We start from the raw sequence: 10,284 nt of genomic DNA, 5'->3' as shown, positions 1-10,284 counted from the left end.
TGTTTATTAGATGCTGACTGTGTATGAGACACTGTGTTAGATACTGGAGATGTAATAGTGAAGAGGAAAAATTTAGAGCCTGACCTCGTGGACCTTACAGCCTAGGAAATGTTAAGAAAATAAATACCCAATTACATATTTGATCATTATAATGAAGAAAAGTACAGAATACTATAATAGTGCCTCACCTGTAAAAAAAAAAAAAAGCCATTAGGATTGTTGTAATATTAAAGTTAGCCTTTATACCTAAAGCGTTGAGAACACTGCCTACCATCTGGTATTATTTAGCATTCGCTCTAATTATCATTATCATTAATTATTATTGGGGTTAATGTAGATTAGGGGACAGGGGAGGCCTTTGTAAATGACCTTGAATTTGTGACCTAAACACTGAGTAGGAGCTGGGTGGGTAGAGACGGTAAGTAACCCCTTCCAGGTGCTCCAGCCTAAAATCTGGATCAATAGGGCGGCAGTGAAGTGCAGGGCCAAAGACGCTGAGAAAGGCCAGGTTGAGCAGAGCATTTGTAGGCCGTGGGCGAGACGTGTAAATTTTATTCTTAGTAATGTGGGAAGCCATTAAGGAATTTTGAGAAGAAGATTGACATGATCTGATTTGCATTTCAAATACAGCACTTGTCCCTGAGCCACAAGTCTGGGCTGTTGGCCCCTCCTGTGGGCTCCCGGGGACGTGTGCTTTCTCTGGCCCAATACTCGGCACCTGCCCCTTCCGTTCACCTTGGTGGCTAAGCAGGCAAGCTCTGGATCCAGATTGGCTGAGTTTAGTCCTGGTTCTAGTCCTTTCTTTCTGTAGGACTATAGACAAATAATTCCACATCTCTGGGCCTTCATTTCCTCATACGTACAATGAGGATAACAATAGGACCTTCAGCAGAGAATCGTCGTGAGAGCTAGTTTAATGTACGTAAAGGGTTTAGCACAATGCCGCACACAGAAAGCACTAAATAAATGTTAATATTTTTAATGTGTTATACCTGCCTGTTTTCTTTATTACTTACACCTCTAGACTGTTTGCTCAATGCCTGGTACAGGGCCGGTGCTCAAAACATATTTATTGAAAAACATTGTTGAGGGGGCACCTGGGTGGCTCAGTCAGTTAAGCACCTGCCTTCGGCTCAGGTCATCATCTCAGGGTCCTGGGATCAAGCCCTGCATCGGGCTCCTTGCTCAACGGGAAGTCTGCTTCTCTCTTTCCCTCTGTCCCTCCCCCCACTTGTGTTCTCTCTGTTTCTCTCAAATAAATAAATACAATCTTTAAAAAAAAAAAGAAAAAGAAAAACATCATTGAAAATAATGAACAGTGAAGGAGAGGTAATGCAATGAATTATAAGTAAAAGAAGAGAAAGATTGCTGACCTCCTCATGGAAAAATGGACTTCCTTGAGTCTGCGGTAGATTCTGATGAGGAGAAATTTGCTTATGGGGACAGAGAAACTGAATGACTTTGCAGCTGCCCCGCTGCTCCAGCTTTGGGGAACTTGAAACAATGTCCATGAGACAAAAATATGTCTCAAGATCTGTGCTGCCAATCTGGATTGCCATCTGCACAAAAAGAAAATTGGGCTCCTGCAAGAGCTGCTGCACTCTCTCAGGCTACGGGACTGTCTGTCTGGAAGGCGAAGGTGAAGCCTCCAGAGTTCTCCGTTTGCTGGCTTTGGAGGACAGTTCCATGGACTAAGGACATAACACTGTGACTTCCTTTTCGCCCCTACACTGCTAACAGAGGCTCAGTTCTGTGAAGCAAACCTACACCTTCAGTGTGATGCATGAGCATTGGGAGAGGCTTTCCATGGCTTTGCGTAGCTGGGGAGTCTTAGGCACTCAGGGCCAACAGCTGCTCTCCATCGCCATGCAGAGGACCTGTCCTGACGAACAGCGAGTCCCTCAGATCTCTCCTGCGCCAGCACTGTGCCGTGTATGTGCGTGTGCACGCATGCTGACTGGTTACCTTTTTTTTTTTTTTAAATCCCAGGGAAAAATAAGGGTTCTTCGAATGCTTTTTCAGTCAACACAATGGGCCTCTGTCCTCACTGACCTGGTTTCCTATTATTTCTTCCTCTCTCATTAGAAATTTAACCAGTCTGTCTCTCTTCACCTGCAGATCATTTCTAGGCTTCCCTCTGATTTGCTGTTTCCTCCATGCCCCTCACACTTCTAAACCGCCTTTCCTTTAGGCCTCTTAATTTGACTCAAAAACTTACCTATGAAAGCCTCCTACAATTAGTCTTGCTTATTGTAATAATGGCCCACTCTTTATATATGGTATTGGGTATACATGTCCTGCATTGATTTTTAAAGACATAACTATTCTTTATGCCATTGGCATATGTTCATCCATTTGTTTGGCTTTGTGTGTGTTCCATAAGCTAAACATTTGTATTATGGCCTGCTACCACGTAGGGGGGAAGGGAAGTGCAAACTTGAATAAGACTCAGAATCTGATCTTCAGTTTGCACCACCTGGAAATAAAAGCGTAGAATAAAAGCTTCCTGAAGATGTAGACCCTATCAGTCAGGATTCTCCAAAGAAACAGACCCAATGTGAGAATATATATACATATATTTATGATTTATTTAAAGGATGTGGCTCATGTGGTTGTGGGGACTGGCAAGTTTGAATTTCTGGAAACTCAGGCAGGAGTTAACGCTTCAGTCTTGAGGCAGAATCTGTTCTTTTCTAAGAAACCTGTCTTTGCTCTTAGACCTGCAACTGATGGGATGAGGCCCACCAACAATATTGAAGGTAATCTCTTTTATTTAAGATCCACTGATTATAAATGTTAACCACATCTACAAAATATCTTCACAACACCTAGATCAATATTGATTAAATAGCCAGGTACTGTTGCCTAGCCAAGTCAACACATAAAACAAATCATCAAAAGGACCAACCAACAAATAAATAAGCCTGTCCTTAGGTGTCAGACCAGAATTATGCCCAGCTCTACACAAATAAAAAAATAAAAGATCCAGGAGAATAAAAATCTTTATATTCCTTCTGACTAATTGAGACTTTACTTCAAAACATGGTAAAATAGCCATTCCTCCCAGCTCACTGGATTGTCTTGAAAACCATGTGATGGTTTGAAAAGACCACAAGGGCAATGTGTATTTTGAACACCCCAACATTCCCCAGCAGTGGTGACGCACCTAGTAAATGTTGGTGACACCACAGAGGCCCCACATTCTCACCATTCTCTCTGCTGAGCAGCTGTATGAGAAAAGGAAATCTCGGGCTTCAGCTCTGCAAGCACGCCAGTCATTCTGTGCCCTGTGTCTGGAGACCACAACCTATGACTGCAAACTTAATTGGGACAAATATCTCAGGAAGAGGTTAATTTGGCTGGAAATACCTTGGAGTGAGGTGAGCATCCTCTTGATGTACAGTACTTGTTTCCACAGAATGGGGTCTGGAACATTCATATCCTCTTGAGGAAATTTAATGTCAGCCCCATTCTCTAGGTCATCCATGAGACACTTTCTTTCTCAGACATGGACTCTGAAACCTTCTCATGCTTCTGCTTTGTCTGCATCTTGTGTTCTTGCCACTGAGAACTGCACACATCAGAGAGGATGCCTCCAGCCCCTTTGCCAAGCACATAGCCTCGTGTTCGCCACAGCTCCCAGCTTCTGCTCTCACCTCTGCAGTCCTGCATCTCCGGGGGATCCGCGGGTACCTTAACCGTGAGCCAGGTGGCTCTTGTAACCACCTCTGTCTGGAACATCTCAGACTATGATCTTCCCTTCAAGGTGCAATTTCCTCCTCACCTCACTTACCTTTTGATAAAGAATTGCTTTCAGCAAATTACTAAACTGAACCAAATATGGATGCTTTCTGGCATTCAAAGAATTGACATCTCAGCTGGTTCTTTTCCCCAAAATCTTGCCTTTTCTCCTGGTCTTGAGTCACTGGTTTTACTCAAAATGTAGAAACACTTATCTTTACCTCCTCTTTTTCTACAGCAATGGAATGTGCTCCTTCTATTTCATTTTCTGATTTTGTTGGTGGGATTACTTATTACCCCCTACTCCTCCAGTTTCTGCGGAGGGGAGTCACTCTGATTTTCAGCAGGGCACAGTGTTAGGGAAACATTCCCTTTTCACCATTCTGTGTTGCCAGGGCAAAGAGCAAAGGCAGGTTACACTGGGTAGAATTTGTAGCAGAGACAACATTTGCCTCAGTGAACCATTTAGCCCACTAGAGATTTGGCAGAAAATGGAATATGTTTCCCTGGCAAGTGGTTCATTCTGTGTGCCCTGCTGGAAGAGAACGTCTAGATAGATGTAGAAAGTGTAACATGAGATTCTCTTATTCAGAAGAAGGGCAGACTTAGCCAATTCTGAGATTTTCCCCTGCATTATGAGCCTGTATGATAGGACAGTGGTTGGACAATTCAGTTTCAATGCTATACTAGCCCCAAAGTGTTTTCTTTGTTTCCAAAGAATTCACTCTAAAACATTTGTTTCAACTATAAAACACGGGGAGAAGTGTTAACATACTATTAAACTCCTGCTAAGTATAAGATTTGCTATTAGGAACTACAGTGAGACATTTTCCTCATCAACAACCCTTTATGAAGTCATTATTGTCTCTCTTTTTTTAACCAATGAAACCGTGCCCTGGTGAATACAGCTACTAATATAAAGACACTCAGCTAGTAAGTGAAAGAGCTAAGATTTGAACCCTGGCTTATTTGGCTCCAAAGATACTTGGCACTAGTCCTCTGTGCTGTCAGGTACATAAAGTGCTGTAGGTGATGCCCACACAGGTACCTGTCTTCAAGGTATATCCACACCCTTGAGATGATGTTCACACCTGCTGTGCCAATCATACTCAGCGTTCTCTGGACAATGCCCTCCTTTTCCTCTGCTACGTTTAATCTTCTCTTTTCTCCAGATTCTAGAGCTATAGAGAATTTAAAAGAAAATGTGCTTCAAGCCCTTCAGGGAAAGAACTGAGCCAACAGGGAGGTGATAGTGACTTTCTCTCTTCTGGGAATAAATCCCCTTCACTGAAAGGTATTTTTGGTGTTAAGTAGGCTATCCCAACACAGAAAGAAGGCAAGGGAGAATTTTTAGGACACACGAAAGCAGTGGGAGACTTCTCTCCAGAGCATTACTCACTGCTTAAAAGATGTCCCCAGCCTCTGACATCACAAGGAGAGAGACTTAGATTTCAGATCTGTAGTGAAACTGGGGTGTGCCTCTCTTGAACACAAGGAGGCAGCTGTCCAATTCCAGGCTGGCTCTGGAAAGCCCCGTTTTGAATAATTTGCTTCTGATGGTGTTTTGTTCAACTTCTTTACCTCAAGCGAAACTCTGTGACTTAAACGAAAGAGCACTGAGCTGGAACTCAGGAAACTAAATTTCAGTACCAGTACTAACCAGGTGTGTGACCTGAGGTAAATCTTTTAACCTCAGACTTAGTCATCTTTATTTTGAATTAGTTTTGAGTCTTTGAGTGTAGAGGCCAATCTTACAGAGCCTTCAAATTTCCAAAGTGGCTCTTGGCCCAGAAATGGTAGTGTGTGGGTGTTGGGGTGGATGATTTTTTGTCAGAGAAGAAATAGCCCTGAAGCTAGTTACTGGTGAATCTGGAGTTCAAGCCCAGGTCTCTGGTCTGGCTCCCAAACCTGGGCTACTTCCACCCCTTCGTACCCTAACATTAGGCCATATTACTGTTGCATAACACAGTGTATCTGTATTCTTTTCCTAATCCCTGTCAGCCTTGTGGTTGGCACAGTTTAATAGCAAATGGTCATTGAGTGGTTATGAGTGCCGGGGAAACAGAAATGGAGGGGGCATGGCCCCTCACCTCAGCTTCGCAGCATTCTCATGGGAAGTTTCTGGAGCCAGACTGCCTGGGTCCCAGTTCTGCTACTTATTACACTAATTACTTCTGAAACCTTCTGTAAACCTCAGGTTCTTCATCTTCATCTTCTCATCTTTAATACTTTCCTCTTAGAGTTATTATGAACATTAGATGAGTTATTTCATATAAAACACTTGAAATAGTGCCAGTCATGGAGCCATGACTGAATGAATACATAGTTGTTATTGTTACCACTATATGTTTGTTAGCTCCCTTATGCCAGGAGCCTTAGGACGTGGCAACAGGGTCTTGTTCATTGGCATTAATAAATGTTTGCTGGATCCAGTTATTTAACAACTATTTACAATGCCTGTACTATGTGCAAAGCCTCTACTGGATCCTTGTTAGAATCTGACAACCTACTTAGGAAAAGTCACCGTGTTTTAGAGTTTATATAATTTGCAAAATTTTTCTCTTTAACTATTCCTCTTTTTATTTATTTATTTTTTAATTTTTTTTTTTTGGTGGCCCTTATTTAGGGAGAGTTAAAAGAAGGAACTGGGAAGAAAATATTCTACATAAATACTTACTGACTTATTCAGATAGCCATTTGGAGGAAGTGGAATTAACAGTAGGCCAATGGGAAGATTAGAATCTTTTTTAAAGAAGAAAGCTCTTTTAGAACTCTGATGTTAGGCAAGAGAGTATTACCTACTTTTAATGGGTTATCTGTGTCAGACAGAGAGAGCAGCTCATTCTGTCATTCACTAACCCTCTCATTCATTCATTCAGCATCGAGTGAGCACTCACCATTACGTGAACTGGGCGTTGTGCCGGGCAGCGGGTATACAGAAATGAATAAGACACAGCTTCTTCTCTGGAGGAGCTCAGTCTCGTGGGGCAGACAAACGTAAATATATACAATACAGTGTGATAAGAAGTTGCCTAAAGCACAGATAAAGTGTTCTAGATACACAGAGGAGGGTGGGTAGTGAGGAACAGGATTCTACCCCAGGTACTCTGTAACAAGTAACACTGTGTTGCTATACCTGGGAATTTTACAAGTCATTTTTTTTTGAATTCTTAAAAATTAGTACTTCTCATAGCTAGCTCATTCATTACACAGCTGAGTTTTTTTTCTTTTTTTTCAGTCATTTCAGCTCAAGTCAGTGTGTTCGTGAGTACCTATTATAACTAAGTCCATTAGGAAAATGCAGGTTAATCTTTTTTTTTTCTCTTTTTTAAAGATTTAATATATTTGGGTTTGTGACAATATTTTGTGCCTTATTTTTTTTTAATGATTTTTTATTATATTATGTTAGTCACCATACAGTACATCCCTGGTTTCCGATGTAAGGCTCGATGATTCATTAGTTGTGTATAACACCCAGTGCACCATGCAATACGTGCCCTCCTTACTACCCATCACCGGTCTATCCCATTCCCCCACCCCGCTCCCCTCTGAAGTCCTCAGTTTGTTTCTCATAGTCCATAGTCTCTCATGTTTCATTCCCCCTTCAATGCAGGTTAATCTTAACCAGAATCATGAGGATGAGGAAGTAAGAAGGTATAGGAAGTATGACTTGAACTCTGCCTTGAAGGATGGGTAAGAGTTCATAAGGCAAAAGTGAGAAATACTATTCAAGAATTCAGATCATGCTCCAACAAAGGGATAGTGGCCCAAAGAGTGTTGGCTGAGTTTTTGGAATGAAAGTTATCCTGGGGGATTCGTGAAGGGAGGATAGGGTGGAGGTGTGCAGTGGGAAATTAGGCAGGAAAGATCAGTGGGAAAATAATAAGAGGCTTTGTGTACCTAGCACACAAATCGATATTTTATTTCTTGTGCAGTGAGGCGCCAGTGGTATTTGTTCTGCAGGGGACTGAATTAGCAGAGCCGTGCTCCTCAGGATGCTTAGTGCGGTATTGGCTATAGTGGCAGGAGACGATGCCAGGCTTGGAGTCAGAAAACATGAGAGAGAATTCCAGTTTGTCTGTCGATTAGCTGTGTGGTCTTGAGTGATTTGGGAACCCTGTCTGAGCTTTATTTTAACCTCGTCATCTACACAGTAAACAAGGAGAAACTTCCCCCAAAAGAATAGCAGCAACAACTACAACAACGATTTTCACTGATCATTATTCCTGGTGGCATTGGGCGAGTCCATTTCTATGTGATGTCTAAGCCTCGGACAGTTCTGTGAGTTAAGACGTTAAACGTAAGTGTACCATATGGCCCACCACTTCCACTCTTTGATGTCTGTACAAGAAAACTAAAGGCATATATCCAACACAAAGTCTTGAATGCAGGTCTCCTTAGCAACATTATTTATAATAACCAAGAAGTGAAACAACCTAATTAGGTCCATCACCTGGAGAATGGATAGACAAAAGAAACTCTATCCATACAACGAAATACTATTCAGCAGTGAAAAGGAACAAACTGAGATGACATGCTACATATGATACGGACAAACGTCAAACTATTCTTCTCAGTGAAAGAAGTCAGACATGAGATACCAGACATGGTATGATACCATCAGTTGCATTTTATTTACATGAAATATCCAGGAAAAACAAAGAGGTAAAGACAAAAAGTGGGGAAGGAGCAGGAGACAGGATTAATTGTAAAGATGCATGAGGGCTGATAAAAACATTTTTAAGCTGATCTATGGTAATGGTTGCACAACTTAGTAAATCTACTAAAAATTACTGAATTCTACACTTGAAAAGGTAAAGTGTATTTATGTAAAATAAGCCTCAATAAAGTTATTTTAAAAACAAAAACAACTCTATGAAGTAGGGTCTGTTCTTATTCACACTTTACAAAGATACTGACTTTCCCAAAGCCTCCATTAAAAAGTGGTGGAGGGGCGCCTGGGTGGTTCGGTCAGTTAAGCGTCTGACTCTTGACTTCAGCTCAGATCATGATCTTAGGGTTGTGAGATTGAGCCACATGTCAGGCTCTGTGTTAGGCATGGAGCCTGCTTGGGATTCTCTCTCTCGCTCTCCCTCTACCCCTCCCCCCAGCATGCGTGCTCTCTCTCCCTCCCTTCCTCTTTCTCTCTCTCAAAAAAAAAAAGTGGAGTGATAGATGTGTTAACTAACCTTACTGTGGTAATCATTTCACAATATATCCATGTATCAAATCATCACGTTGTATACATTAAACTTACACAATGTTATATGTCAATTATAGCTCAATAAAGCTGGGTGGGGGAAGATAGTAGAGCTAGGACTGAAAACTCTTTCTGCCTGATTTTGAGCCCATGCCCTTGGCTACTGTCCATACTGTCCCCTTCCTTATGTTACAAAGTGGTTGTGACAAATAAGCAAAGGATACATATTTGATCACAGTATGCACAGAGCAGGCGTGTGACTGACTCTCAGTAAATCTTAGCTGATGCTGATTTTGGCAGCTGTTGGCCAGATGGTTTGAGTTGGAGTAAAAGCTATACAGCAATCCAGGCAGGAGGCACCAGGATCGTCAGGAGGAAAGAACAGAAGATGTAGAAAAGGAAGCCCAGCTAGGGTTATGCTCTTACTCTTGACATATTTTAACTTCTCCAAACAACCCATGTGGGACGCTTGGCTCTATTATGAGAGAAGACAAAGAACAGAAGTCTTTCTTTCCTTCAGCAAACAGCTGACACACGTTCCCATCATAAATTTTGTAATTCAGGATGTAAAACCAAATCCAACAACCCAACCCAGCCAGAAGGTTAAATAAATAAGTGTTAAATAAATAAGTGTAGGGGTTTTTTCTCCTCTGCCCATGAGTCTCCATGGAAGATGCCACGTGCTTCTGTGAATTGAAGTCTGCTCCTCAGTTTTCTCTCTGTGTCAATTTGGGGCAACAGCCTACTCAGGGTTATGAATCAAACTTTGAGGAGTTGAGATTTTTTGTGTGTTTTATTTTCCATTTTCCCATCATAAGCACCATCGTTGATGGTAATTTGGAATCACAGGTGAGACATCGCTCTTAACATCTCATCTTTTCTGAAATGCTGGGAAAGCTCAAAAGGCAGAAACAGAGCCTACAGCCTTGGCAAATGCAGGACTAGGTGACTTAATGGGGTTTTTCCTGAGTTACTCTCTATGACTGATACTTTGTAACCCAGATGTGCCTGCCACATGGCGAAACTTTATTATTAATAAATCCACTCTCCTCCAAAACAAACAAGACAGCGTGGCAAACAGCAGTGTTTGCTCTGTATACATCTGGGTTGGGTTTTCATCATTTCCTAGGACCAAGGCCCTGGTGCTTCCCATTGCACTAGTGAAAAAAATGTGGGAATTCAGTTTGCCTATTTTGGCAACATAAACACAAGACAATTTGTGGTCACAAGGTAGGACTCCCCGTTCCAGAGGGCTTGGTGGCAGCGGATGGGGCTGTGAGGTTCCCTAGGGAGGACAATATTGAATCTGGAAGTGCAGAAGACCTAGGCCATGTGGTGAGGAG

This window comes from Ursus maritimus, unplaced genomic scaffold (assembly GCF_017311325.1).
Source record: "Ursus maritimus isolate PB19 unplaced genomic scaffold, ASM1731132v1 scaffold_12, whole genome shotgun sequence".
Lineage (NCBI taxonomy): Eukaryota > Metazoa > Chordata > Mammalia > Carnivora > Ursidae > Ursus > Ursus maritimus.
Note: the sequence above shows the minus strand (reverse complement) of the source record.